Below are 14,117 nucleotides of genomic sequence, written 5' to 3' on the forward strand. Positions count from 1 at the left end.
AGGACTCCAGTCATGCTCTTTTTTTGTTCTGAAAATTACTCATTCATTTTAAAAGAAAAAAAAAAGAGATAGGAGCATTGACCTCACATGTGAGCCTATGCTTAAAATCAAGCTTTCATTATGCATCTTTAGGGAACTGAAAATCCAACAATGCAAGGACAAAACCCTCCTGCAGAAAGACAAACACCCTCTCCAAAATCTATCAGACTATTCTTTCCAGCATACAAATTGAAAGTTTATTTCTTTGCTTCCTTTAAAAACTTCAACTTGAAGAGTTCCCTGGTAGCTCAGCAGGTTAAGGATCTGGCATTGTCACTGCTGTGGCCCAGGTTTTATCCCTGACCCCAGAACTTCTACGTGTGGTGGATGCTGAAAAGAAAAAAAAAAAAAGCCTTCAACTTGAAAGAATATACCTGATATCCTGAACTTGCATTGCAATCAGAACAACAGCATTCTAAACATAAGCTTTAAATAAAAGTTAAAAATGGATATGTGGCTGGCTTCTCCCACCCCAGATTAGATTATTGAGAAAATGTTCAAGAAACTAATCCCATGAAACATGCAAGGTGTCGTCATGCATTCAACTTTCGCCTACCTTTTTTGAAGACCCCGCTTGTATTGCTTCATCTCCTCTACCTGAACCAAGTCCAAGCCAACCCAGAGCTCTTTCCTTCTAAGTCTACTGAACCTCAATCTTTGCCCCCCCGACCCCAGACATTCTCTTGTCTTGGCAGAAGCCCTGAAGCTTTCAATGTGGTTAACAAACAGTAGGTGTCGGCCTCCAAGGGTTAAGAATTCACGCTCCCAGATGATAATCATCAGTATATTGTTCTGGAAAATTAAATACACCTGGGCCAAGTTTCTTAAGGCTGTACTCTTTGGAGATGTTTCAATTTTTAAAAAAAAAAAAAGAAGCAGTTCAAGAATGTGAACTTCATTGCTCACATATATTTTCCTAGGTTTCTTTTCTTTCCTTTTTTTGGTATTTCATTATGTGCTTTGGGTTTTCCCCATATTTTTACCTATGTTGAGCTTATTTGATACATGAAAAATGTGCTTGCACTCTGCCTTTTTAATAGGGGCATCAAATGACAAAAGAAACTGTTCATTAGACTGCACTGTCATTAGATTCAGGCAATCTGTCCACACAGCTCTCCAGCAACAAGAATGGACAACAGCTGGCTGACTCCAAGGATGGGCTTACTCATTCAAGAAATGCTTGTTTAATCTTTTTATGCACCAAACATGGAGCTCACATCAAGTCTCCAGAAATCTTAATCAAGATGTTCTGGTTCTTAAGGAATTCACACATGTTGGGATGACTGCCTAGCATAGAGTTGAGCACGGGCTCTAGCTGAGGAGTAGACACCTGTGGGAGAAGGAAGGCCAAGGAACACATCACGTGATATGGCAGTTCACCAGATCATGGAGATGCTGAGACAGCCCCCCAGGCAGAGAAACCAGCAGAGGCCATGGTAAAGAAACATGAAAGGACAAAGGAGCTTTTCTAGGTGGCCAGACCAAGCTATGAGGAAGAAAAACGAAAATGAAGCCTAGAAATAGCTGATAAAAATAAGCGATTAAAACTTTGGTGTGTTGATTGGTCCTGCATCAAGAGAAGGACAAAATACCTGGAAGGCTTCACTCTGACAAGAGATTGCACAAAGAGGTGTAATAGGAAGCATGACCTGATATGTTTTTCCTCTGCCTGGAGGAGAAGTGTATGAGTGGGAAGCAGAGGAGAAAGGAGAACCCCTTTCAGTGTAGAACAATGTGAAGGGGACTTCAAAAAAGAAGGCAGCCTTTGAAGAATGTCCTAAAGGAGGAGCAAGACTCAAGCCACAAGTGACCAGGAAGGGCCCCCTGATCAACGCAGGGGCACAGGCTGGCCAGCGTGCACGGCTCTTTCCAGAAGGAGCATGGGATCTTCCAGGGCTGGCGGAGGCTGTGGGAAGGTTAGAGCAGAAGATAAGCAGGAAGTTAGACTGTATCACGTTGTGGAGGCCTTTGCACGCCCCATTAAGGATATTGTTCTAAAGGCAACAGGAAGCCTGCAGGGTAGGTGATGTTGAAGTTACCCCTTCCCTTGCAGTTAGTCGGCTGTGGCCAGGGGAGATGGGAGCAGAAATGATGGACTCATGTGCCAGATCTTCCCATCAAAGCTGCTGGTGAGCCTCTTCATTACTTTTTCCTTGCCAGCTGGCAGGGATGATGCTGGCCTCAGAGCACCCTTAAAAGCCCAGTGAACATGACTGAGTCTCCATCAGCCTGAATCTCTGCTTGAATGGCTATGTGGACAGGACCACACCATGACCAGCTTGCTCACCCAGTACTGTTACATGAGCCAGCACAAACCTTCAATTAATTGTGTGCCATTTTATACTTTGAGATTGATTTCTTATACCAGCTATGCCTACCCTACCTAACACTGGTCTCAAATACTCAAATACATTGAATGAAATGAGGAGAGAAAGAGACAGAGTCAGGAGACTTATTGGTCCTCCAAACTTAGCTGCCAGTTTTAAGTATAGGTGAGAATCAAAGATGGGGCCACCATTTCCAGTCAGAATGGAGGGGAGCATTGAAAGGCCATTCATCTGAGTTACCATGAAAAGAGGGATCTGTTTTGGAGGAAGGTAGTGAGAACTATTTGTGACCTATATAAGTTGAGATATCCATGATGTCTCCATGGAGCTGTCCAGAGGGCAATGCAGACCACAGGCAAAGAGCTAGACCATGGAGGCCTGGTAAAGCAGCAGGAGGTCAAGCACGGAAGAGGGGGAGGAGGAGGAATCATTCCAGCTGCTGGACTTAGGCTGAGGGACTCACCCCCATTTGGAGGGGAGCCTCCCCAGAGGTTGCTGCCTCTGTTGTTCCCATAGGTGTGATTCTTCCAGGCTGCTCTCCTGTAGGTTTCACTAGGAGGGACAAGATCAGAGTGAAGCAGAGGCTGTCCTGCTAAACTTACTGAATGTGAAAGGACCAAGAGGTCAAAACTGAAACAGCAGGATGATCCTTAAAGCCTCCAGGGCTTGGGGCAGCTCAGACCACAATACTCGACTCGCAGAATGCCAGTTCCCACATGGAGAAACCCAGGATTCTGAGCTCCCTCTGTGTCACTAGGAAGACACACCGAGCAGTTTCAAAGCCTACAAACTGTTTCATCATTTCCATTTGCATAGTTCAGGGTCTTGTTTTATTATCCAGTCTGCCATTCCAGATCTTCTGACCAGAGCATTTAATTGGTTGACAGTCGATGGGTATGTATTTATTGCCATTTCAAACCTTGTTTTATGGTTGATTTTGTATTTCTTCTTTATTCCTTTCTTTGTTTTCCTTTTGTGGCTTGATGGCTTTCTTTTGTATTAAGCTTGAGTTCTCTTCTTTTTGGTTTTTGTGAATCTATTATAATAACTTTTACTGCAAAAGAATCTTAAAAAAATACACACACACACAAATCACTTCGCCGTACACCTAAAATTAACACAACATTGTAAATCAACTCTACCTCAATTTAAGAAAAATATTTAAACCCAAAAAGCCCAGGGCGCTTAAGGGTAGATTCTGACCCTCTCTGCTGGAAGCATCTTCCTTGATCTGCTTTCAGCCACCTCCTAGTTCTTATTGTCAGTACCTGAGGGAGCCATGGGCCCTGAGAACTTCCATTTGCCGTGCACAGATGCCCCAGGCTCCTTGCAGGGGGATTCCCAAAACTCATGGACCTTCTCCCAGCTACATACCTTATGCCCATCACGCCCTCCTTCAAAAAGGGTGGGGGGCTTTTTTTTTTCTTTTTTTAATATTTTTATCAGTTCTAAAACTTCATTATATCAGGAGTTCCCATCATGGCACAGTGGTTAACGAACCTGACTAGTATCCATGAGGACGTAGGTTCGATCCCTGGTCTTGCTTAGTGGGTTAAGGATCCAGCATTGCTGTGAGCTCTGTGTAGGTCACAGATGCAGCTCTGATTTGACCCCTAGCCTGAGAACCTCCCTATGCCATGGGTGCAGCCCTAAAAAGACAAAAAAAAATTATTACTCAAAGGATTCTTAAATTATCTGTCCTGTAATTCTTGTTTTGTTATGTTTTATTGAGTTTGTTTAGTTGTTTTACAAGGTTGTGGTCATTTCTGCTCTGCAACAAAGTGAGTCATTCTCTCTCAGATTCTTTTCCCACATTTTCACAGAATATCGGGTAGAGTTCTCTGTGCTACACAGCAGTATAAGAATACAAAATACGATAGGGAATCCATCAACCTATCTCTTAGAAGTCCTTACACGAGTCTCTGGCCCAACCAGCCAAAGAAGCTGGATATTGCCTTGTTCTTCCCTACTCAGTCTGCAGCTTGTTTAAGGATCACTGGAGATGACTCACACTCTAGTTCTTAAAATCAAACTTCTTTTGCCAAATCCAAGACACTACATTTATCCAAATGGTGGAAACATGCTTTTACCACCCATCCACCAAAATACCTCCCATGCAGATCAACATAGCGTTAATGATGGATTCGGTCCTCTCAGATTCTAAAAATATTCTTGCTGCCTCACCATCAAGGTGGTAGTCTTCCTCACACAAGCTCAGAGAATTCCATTCATAGTCTTGGAGCACGTCAATCATGCACATTTTTTAAAAGCTGACCAGGGCTCTGGGATGCATAGCTTGATGGGCAACATTCTTTGATTCAAGCAACCCAATTGAAAAATGGGCAGAAGACCTCAATAGTCATTTCTCAAAGAAGACATGTGGATAGCCAACGGTCACATGAAAAAAATGTTCAAAATCACTAATTAGCAGATAAATGCAAAACAAAACCACAATGAGGTACCGCCTCACACTGGTCAGAATGGCTGTCATCAATAAGTCTACAAATAGCAAATGCTGGAGAAGGTGTGGAGAAAATGGTACTCTCCCACACTGTTGGTGGGAATGTAAATTAGTACAGCCGCTATAAAAATATATGTGTATAACTGAGTCACGTTGCTGTACAGCGGAAATTGACAAAACATTGCAAATAGACTATAATAAAAAACAAAAATAATTTTTAATTAAAAAAAAAAAGCTGACCAAGGCTCAGGGATGGGTGACATCCTTTGCCTCAACCTCTTCATTTTGCTGGTGATTAAGCCAGGCCCTCAGTGTTAAAAAGTTTACTCAAAGTCACAAGGCTACGAAAGGAGCCTAGTCACCCTCCAATGTGACACAGATGTTCAAACAGCCTTGACCTTTTCTCTAGATCTGGAGGAGGAAAATCACCTCCTGTTTTTTAATCCCTCTTAGGTAAACAATCATTTCACTCTCTCGTTGTTAATAACATCTTCCTTTACCAAAGAAGACTTCATGCAGAGTGAATTAGGCTCAATGAGGGAACAGCATTTGACTATGAACAGGTGGAAGGAAGGCTATTCCAGGCAAAGGTGTGAAGGTGGATCTTTCTGAAGTACATAACAGGTCATGGAGTAAGTGGTCCATGGGCTGGAGAACAAGGCAAATGAAAAAGATATAAACAATTATTCTTCTGAAACTATTTTTCAAAATAATGACTCTTCAATTACATGAATACATATGCAAATATGAAGTCCCATTGTGTGTAGTTTATTCTTATTGTAGCTTCAATAAGTCTCCACCTCAAGAACTTTGGGGGGATAGATTTCTCATAAAGAAGAATTTCCTAGTCATCAGAGCTCCTCATAAAAGGCAAGAGCTGCCAACAAAGTAATGAGCTCCCCTTCACTTGATATATTCAAGTGGAGGCTGGATGACCACCTGGCTGGAAGGTGAGAGAGGCTTCTGCTTTGGTACGAAGTTGGCAGGAGGACATTTAAGGAGTCTTTCAAGCAGAAATCTGGTCTTTGGTTATGGTCTTTGGGTTTGAAAGGATCCACTTGAGTTTAATGCCCTCTCTGCTCCTTGTCGTCTGGGTTACTGGGCAAAGTAGCTCTCTTCTCTGTGCCCCAGTTTCCTCCGTGGTAGAGTGGAAATAAATCCCAGTGCCTACTTCTAGGGTTGTTGAAAAAATTAGAGTTTGCCCATATCAAGTGTCTAAAACATAAACAATTCTTGGTAAATGTTGGTTGTTGTTCTTGTTGTGAAATTGTTATCATTACTAGTTCTCTGAGATCTTAGCCTCTTTCATTCTCCAGCATCACATGAGGTCCCATAAGTAGATGTGGCTGAAGTGACTACACAACAATGTGACATCTGTCCAAGCACAAACTGTGCACAAAACTTCCAGTTTTCTTCTGATGGTTCATTTCTTTTTATTCTTTCTTTTTTAATTAGAAAAGTCTTATGAAGGAGTTCCCTGGTGGCTCAGTTGGTTAAGGATCCAGCGTTTTCACTGCTATGGAGCAGGTTCAATCGCTGGCCCTAGAACAACTGGCTGTATAGTCTGGCTATATAGGCATGGCCAAAAAAAGTCTGATAAAGCATAAGACAGATAAAAAAGAATACTGAGACTCGGATTTAAAAGACTGATAGCCTTAAAACTATTCTTGAAATATAATGAACCACTGATTACATTAATTAATTACGTTAACACATATACAGAAATGTAAGTTCCGTCATGTGTACATCTATCTTTTTAGCTTGAATTCAAATCATTTTCCACCCTCAGCATTTGGAAAAGCATTTCTGGTGGGGAGGGTGGAAAGTCAGAGGAGGGACCTTTCATGTGTTCCCATCCTGGCTTCCTGGTGCTGCATTTTTCAGAAAAGTCTACCTTAAACTTCTATGCACCAACGTCCACCGCCCTGCAAACTTACACACAGGGCACCTTTGTGAGACTGAGACTGAGACAGGGACAGAGCACAGAGAAGTTTTGTCAGGCCAAACAAGTTGATTCATGTGCAAAAATCCCCCAACTGTGTTGACAGATTAAATGGGAAAAATTTTCAGTTGCTTCTGGTCGAAAATTCCACTGAAACCGTTCCCTGGCTGCCTGTGCCTTTAGTACATATAGTTCCCAGTGCTTGCACAATAGTCTCCACGTGCAAACGCACATGATTAGAGGTACGTGAGTGGCGTGTGGCTTCAAGATGTCTGTGTCATCAGACGGCCAATGGTTTCCTGCATATTTGCTGTGTAAACACATCCCTGTCTATTAATGTGCTGGAGCCCACAAAGTTTAACAAGGCCTGCCTGGTGGGGGACTTTGGGTTTTGAACTTAACAACACTACATGCTTGAATGCATCAAGCAATGGAAAGGGCCTCACTTTGTTGGTAGCTCATACTTTTTATGAGCCCTTTTACGAAGGACTCCAATGCGTGGGAAGGAACAGTCATATATCTGCAATGTCTTATATGACAGCCACTAGCCACCTGCGGCTTTCAACACTTGAAATGTGGCTAGTCCAAATCAAGATGTGTTATGTGTATAAAATATACACCAAATTTCAAAGGTTCAGTACCAAAAAAAAAAGAGTCATATAACGCATTAATAATTTATTTTGGTAATTTATTTTTATTAAAGTATAGTTGATTGACAATATTGTGTTAGTTTCAGGCGTACAGCAAAGAGATTCAGTTTTATATATATATATAGTTGTTATATATTCTATATATAAATATATAACTGAATATATAAAATATATTATACAAATATAATTCTTTTTCAGATTCTTTTCCATTATAGGTTATTATAAGATATTGAATATAGTTCTCTGTACTATAGAGTAGGTCCTTATTGGTTATCTATTTTATATATAGTAGTGAATATATGTTAAACCCAAACTCCTAATTTTTCCCTCTCACATTAATAACTTTGTAGATTGGTTATATGTATTACAACAGTAAACTGGCATTATTGGATTGAATAAAATGTTACTAAAATGCTATTTGTTTCTTTTTACTTTTTTAGTGTGACCACTATAAAAATTTAAATTGCACATATGGCTCACATTATGTCTTGACTTTACAGTGTTGACCTATTAAAATCAGAATCTCATAGAGATGGCCCGGGAATCTGCATGGTTAATAAGCACCCACATAATTAAGACCATTTCCATTTGGGGACCCTTCGTGTCGCAGGCAATGACCCGGACCATGAGTCAGAACACCCATATTTTAAACTTCAAGTTCCTCCTCATCAGCAGAATAAAGGGCTTGGATTAGATCTAGAAAGTCATACGGTTTAAGGCTTCCAATCCATTACTCACTGACTAGATGTCCGTCAACCCATGAGATCCCCAGAGACTGACCAGACACAAACAGATAACAAATTCAGGCCATTTTTAACCTATGAACTATTCATTTTATTCTTCTTAGAAGACTCTGACAAAAGATGTTAAGCCAGTCTTCAGAACATTTAAAATTCAACTTCTGAATGGAAAAAGGCTTTCCACTGGGAGAAAAAGAATGATTCATTCAAGATATTTCAAAAAGTAACCAAAGAAATAAGTAAAAATTGCCATATATTTTTTAATTAAAGTATAGTTGATTTACAATGTTTTGCCAACTTCTGCTATACAGCAAACTGACCCAGTCATTCACACACACACACACACACACACACATCTTTTTTCTCATATTATCTTCCCTCATGGATATAGTTCCCTGTGCTATACAGCAGGACCTCATTGCTTATCCATTCTAAATGCCATGCGGTTTTGAAGGAGGAAAGATGGGAATTGAAGAAGGAAGTGGGTAAGATCCACCCCAATATAAACACCAAGTGCACTCAGTGAAAGACTGAGGAAGAGTGCCTGGAGCCCTGGCCACAGAGCATACCAGCAGGTGGGTGTTAGATTTGAAATGACAGAATTCCAAATAAATGGTGGTTGACTCATGTATGGAGACAGTGTTCACCAGACTGCCTAAAAGGAAAAGGTGCTGGTCCTGACCTTTTATTTAATCAATGTAAGAATCCTCACTTTCCTCCATCATTTTATTGACACAACGAAGAAAGGAGTAAAGAGCCAGCAACAAATTCTGGCCATTTAGACATCAAGCATATTCTATGGCCAGAAATATCCAACACACAGGGAAAGAGCATTTCCTCCACTAACTAATAATGATCCAGGACATAAGGCATTAGACACCATGCTGAATATCGAACACTGGTAGAAGAGACAATGGCTAAACCTTGCTTTGCGGAGGTCTCTCACCTTTTCGCCTGAGACCTTCCTAGACTACGTTTTCATTTTAGCTCCATTCTGAAGTTTGACCTAAAATTTGCCTTCTGACCAAGTGCATTGACCTGGGGCTGGCCTGTCCCACAAGGACTTTATCATCCCATCCAGACAATTCCTGCCATCAGACCAGAGGAGGAAGACAAACAGAAGTGAAATAAACTGAACTGGGACCCAAATTATGAGCTAACGCCATGAATAAACACACACAGATTCCAGGTAAACTGTGATTTTATTTACAGTGGAACAGGGCGTTCTTTCCTAGGACTTCTCCTCCCAGCTTATCTGATTAGCAGCTCCACATTCATGTGGTCTCCTTCTCAAAAGGCTTCCATTGCCACATATGCAGGTAATGTTTTTTTGCTAAAGATGAGCTGAGTTAAACAGAGACAGCACAGTCTAGGTGATCACTACATACTTGCCAAATAAGACCTCTAGTAATATCGCCAGCCTCTATGGCCATCACCTCCTCTTCTGCTCAGAAAACAGTTAATGGTATCCCTTTTGCTGTCCTTGCATCCCAGCACCGAGAGGAATATTGGGCTATGACTAAAATATTGGTGGTAGAGATGCTGGGTCACCAGGAATCTATGTTAATGAGCAACCAAAGGGCTTCCTAGAAGATGCTGGCCCAATAAGCAACTCTCAGTCATCACTGAGAAATGATTCTGAGTTGACCTTGATGCTTTGTCAGAGCCCAATACTGACCAGCCCAGCTTAGCCTGCCATCTACGGAGAATGCAAGTGAAAATAGAGATTGTCTTTCACCTGGCCTGGTACCTAAGGCCAGGCAGCTTTGTTTCAGTTACCTTTCAGGAAGTCCAAGACTAGGTAAAAGAAGAGTTCTTTCCACAGAAGACCACAGAGATGGGGCCCCCAAAAGTGCTACCATAATATCACGGTATTATGATAGCACCAAAATCTAAGGGGGCTTGACCATGTAATCTGGAGTTTTTTTCTCTTGAATTCCATGACCTGACAAACACACTTACTGTTCCTGAACCTCCATCAATGTGTTCAATCTCTGATTTGTTTTTATACTTTAGGTATAAAGATGCTGTTTAGAATTGGCTGGTTAATAAAGTAACTACTTTTTTAAAAAAGCAACCAGGAATTCCATCGAGGGCTTTATATATTTTATTTAACCCTCAAAAAAAGTCATGAGACACATTTATTAGAATCCCCTTTTGATGGTTGAGGTATTCAAGGTGCAGAGAGGTCACCTAATTTGTTAAAATTCTTACTATTAGCAAGTGGCAGAAAAGATGGCACCCAAGGCAGGGCATCTGAGAGGGGAGGGTAGCAGCCCCTCTCCCAGGAGACTTGGGTGACTTGGTTGCAGGCAGTTACCCAGCATCAGAGGCATAAAATAGCCTGTGAGTAATTAGGAGAAAGGTTTCTGAGGACCAAGGCCCCCATTAAAGCAAAAAAAAAAAAAAAATGGGGGGGGTTTCTATCCTAAAGTGAACATTTTTTAAATGCCATGAGTTTTTATTTGTTTGCTTCATTTTTATGGCTGCACCCACAGCACATGGAAATTCCTATACCAGAGATTGATGCTGACCTATGATTCAGCTGCAACAACACCAGATCTTTTAACCCACTGCACCAGGCTGGGGATCAAACCCATGGCTCTGTAGCAACCTAAGCCACAGCAGTTGGATTCTTAACCCACTGCACCATAGCGGGAATTCCAAGTTGTCTGGTCTTAACCACAGTTTAAAAATTCAAATCTCTTCTGGGATGCAAACGCTGTAGACACACAGAAAGGCTGTGGGTTCCTCCAAAGGACAGCTGAGGGATCTCTTCTGCTCTGGTATCCCTTTCGATTTAGGCAATTTACCTGGTTTCATCTGAAGCTTAACAGAACATAAAGATAAGACCACTCAGGTGAGGAAGTGGGAGGCAGAACAAAGGTCATTAGCTGTCATGAGAACCCAGTGCCGAAGGGGTCAGGGCTGTGGGTTCCACCTGTCTAGAGGATGGTCATCTTCACGAAGGAAGTAGGAGAGCATTTGACTCCAGGTTCATAAAGATGTGGGTTCAAGTCGCAGCTCTGCCACTTTCTAATGGTGAGAATTCTAAAAACCTAGGTGACCTCTCTACACCTTGGATACCTCAACCATCAAAGGGGGGTTCTAACAAATGTCTCTCATGACTCTTTTTGAGGGTTAAATAAAATTTATAAAGCCCTCAATGGAATGCCTGGCATGTAAGAGTTGCTTTTTAAAAAAAAAAAAGTAGCTACTTTATTAACAAGCCAATTCTAAACAGCATCCTTATACCTGACGTATAAAAAACAAATCAGAGATTGAGCCCATTGATGGAAGTTCATTAACTCTCTGATGTTTAAGCCACCCAGTTTTAACCTTGCTAGGCAGCCGTAGTAAACTAAAACAAATACGTCCCATAGACGAAGCCACCATATTAGTCATTTTCTTTTTGTTGTTGGTTTTTAAAGTTTATTGAAGTGTACCTGATTTATCATATTACGATACTTTCTGCTGTACAGCAAAGTGATTCAGGTATACATAAACACACATTCATTCTTTTTCAGATTCTTTTCCTGTACAGATGATCACACAATACTGGGTGGAGGTCCCCGTGCCACACAGCAGGACCCCACTGGCCAGTTATTCTGTATACCACAGTGTACACATCCCAAATCCCTGGTCTATCCTGCCACCACCCCCTGACCCCTTTGGTAACCATACCATTGTTTTCAAAGTCTGTGAGTCAGTTTCCATGCTGTAAATAAGTTCTTTTGCATCCTTTTTTAGATTCCACGTATAAGTGATGTCATATGATGTTTGTCTTTCACTATCTGACTCACTTCACTTTCAAATTCTGCTATATAGGATCCCAGGACCCCTAGCAGACAGCAATGTACAGGTAAATATTTAATAAGGCGGTCTGAAGAGGAGATGAGAGGAGACCTGATGTGTTTTATTTGCCAATTTCTGTAGCGCATATACTCCCACCCTGGTTAATTTCAAGCTACCCTTGTGAGGTCAGTGAATGCAGAGAAGGAAAGAGCTGCAGGACCATCAGCTCTTAGGACATAGGAGGCACCTCAAGGGCCACCCTGTGACAAGGGGAAAACCAAAGCATCAGCCCAAAATAAGCCCTGTAGGTATGGAAGTAATGCTGCTCAAAAGTGTGAAACCATTCGGTACACCATGATCCTCAGGGGAATACATTCACTTCTTTTTTCAACCTGAAGTTCTCTTTACGTTTCTATAACTATCACTGACCTCTGGAGCCCTGTGTGGCATCTGTAAAGGTCAAATGGCTTTAGAGGACCCTCCAAGGGTCTCTGTGTCAGAGGTCATCCTCCTCATTCCTAGCCTTTACTTCCGGTCCATTCAGAGGTCATGTAGCTTTTCACGAATCTAGAAATGAATAGCAAAAGGAATATATTTCTTTCACATTCATCAAAGAGACAAATTCTCTACCAAAAAAAAAAAAATTTGGAGCAATAATTCTAGAAAGATCTACCCCCAGATTCTGAGTCCTTAATCTAGCTGTCCAGTGTGAATAACTGAGAAACTGTGAAAAGGTTTCCTCTTACTTGGCCTGTTCTCCAGGTTGATGCTTTTTAACTTTAACGTCGATGTCATGAGCCTTCACAAACCAGTTCAACCAACAAGGCTTGGCATTTCCGGTCATTTTATTCAAGCTTCTTTGCTTGGATGCATCTGATATTTCAGCTGTCTCCAATAGACTAAATATAGAGACTAAGCACAGCAAACCATAATGGTGAAAAGAGCATAGTAGAAAGAGCACTGGCCTAGGAACGGTCTGTTGTTAGTAAACATTTTGAAGTCTTCACTCTTCAACCTTTTTATCTGCAAACGGAGGGAATGGGGAGTACTAATCTCTACACAGGTGTGTCGTGTGGATCTTTAAACAAATCATCATTCATATTTTCCAGTCATCTGCTTTGTTATAGTGATTTAGGCAAAAGGGTTTATATGATTGATTAATATGAGACAGCATTCAAAGTTTCAGAGTTCCTTTCATTGGTAAAAGCAAACTAACCAAGAAGTACGACTTTTTGTTTAATTTAAGAGATTACAGCCAGATCACTTCTTTTTTTTTCTGGCCACAGTCACAGCATATGGAAGTTCCTGGGTGAGGGATGGGATCTGAGTCACAGCTGTGACCTACACCATGGCTGCAGCAACACCAGATCCTTAACCCACTGTGCCACAGCAGGAACTTCTTTTTAAAGTTAAATATTTTCTTTATGAGTGTGGAGACCACAGTGCCTTCCAGCCACACCATCACTAGCTCTGGCACACCTGCTTGTGGAAATGTGTCTGACACCTTAGGTGATAGCTCACCACAGTGAACAACAGCTTGCGGCCCAGGGATAAGCACCAAAATGGACAGAAGCAAGTATAGTGGAAACTCCAGAAGAACCAGGGACCCATACCTCTGTTCTCATTTGGTATATTTCCCCATGTACATACTGGTGTGTGTATGCACATGTGCATGTGTTCTCTCAGATTTTCTCAAGCAAACTGAATCACCAATGACTCAGAGCCCAGTGGGTTGACTTCTTGCTGCAGAGCAAAAATTCCATGCATAGGTGTTCTTTGTTTTCCTACAAGAAAAGAACAGGGGAGATGGCAGGAATCAGGGATGTATAGTTAGAATGTTGTTGTTTAAAGAGAAAAGGAAATTAAATGAAAGAGTCCCAGGTTCCATGTCTAAGGGGTTAAAGGAATAACAAGGGGAATGTAATAGTAAAATAACAATAACAATAATAATAATAATAATAATGAAAGCACTGTTGGCTCCAGAAAACTCTCACATCTCCGCCCCCCCATTCTAAAGTTGGAAATACAAAACTGGAGTGCCATTGACACAAGAACTATAGGTTTGTGAGTCACATGCTTCAAGATGCATGTGACTTCACCATGAGAGTAAAAGCAGAGGTCCCAGAAGACACAGCGAGGAGTCCCAGGATGGGAGAGAGAGAA

General features: G+C 41.4%; 1 long non-coding RNA gene across 1 annotated transcript in view; it reads right to left on the reverse strand.

Moving 5' to 3' along the window:
- Nucleotides 1-13,404: 13,404 nt before the first annotated feature.
- Nucleotides 13,405-14,117, reverse strand: part of LOC125113692 (uncharacterized) — a 48,602-nt gene continuing 47,889 nt past the window's right edge. Inside the window, exon 3 of the long non-coding RNA XR_007131559.1 lies at nucleotides 13,405-13,738. This is a non-coding gene — a long non-coding RNA (uncharacterized LOC125113692). The remainder of the gene's footprint in view (nucleotides 13,739-14,117) is intronic.

The sequence above is a fragment of the Phacochoerus africanus genome, chromosome 1 (genome assembly GCF_016906955.1).
Source record: "Phacochoerus africanus isolate WHEZ1 chromosome 1, ROS_Pafr_v1, whole genome shotgun sequence".
NCBI lineage: Eukaryota > Metazoa > Chordata > Mammalia > Artiodactyla > Suidae > Phacochoerus > Phacochoerus africanus.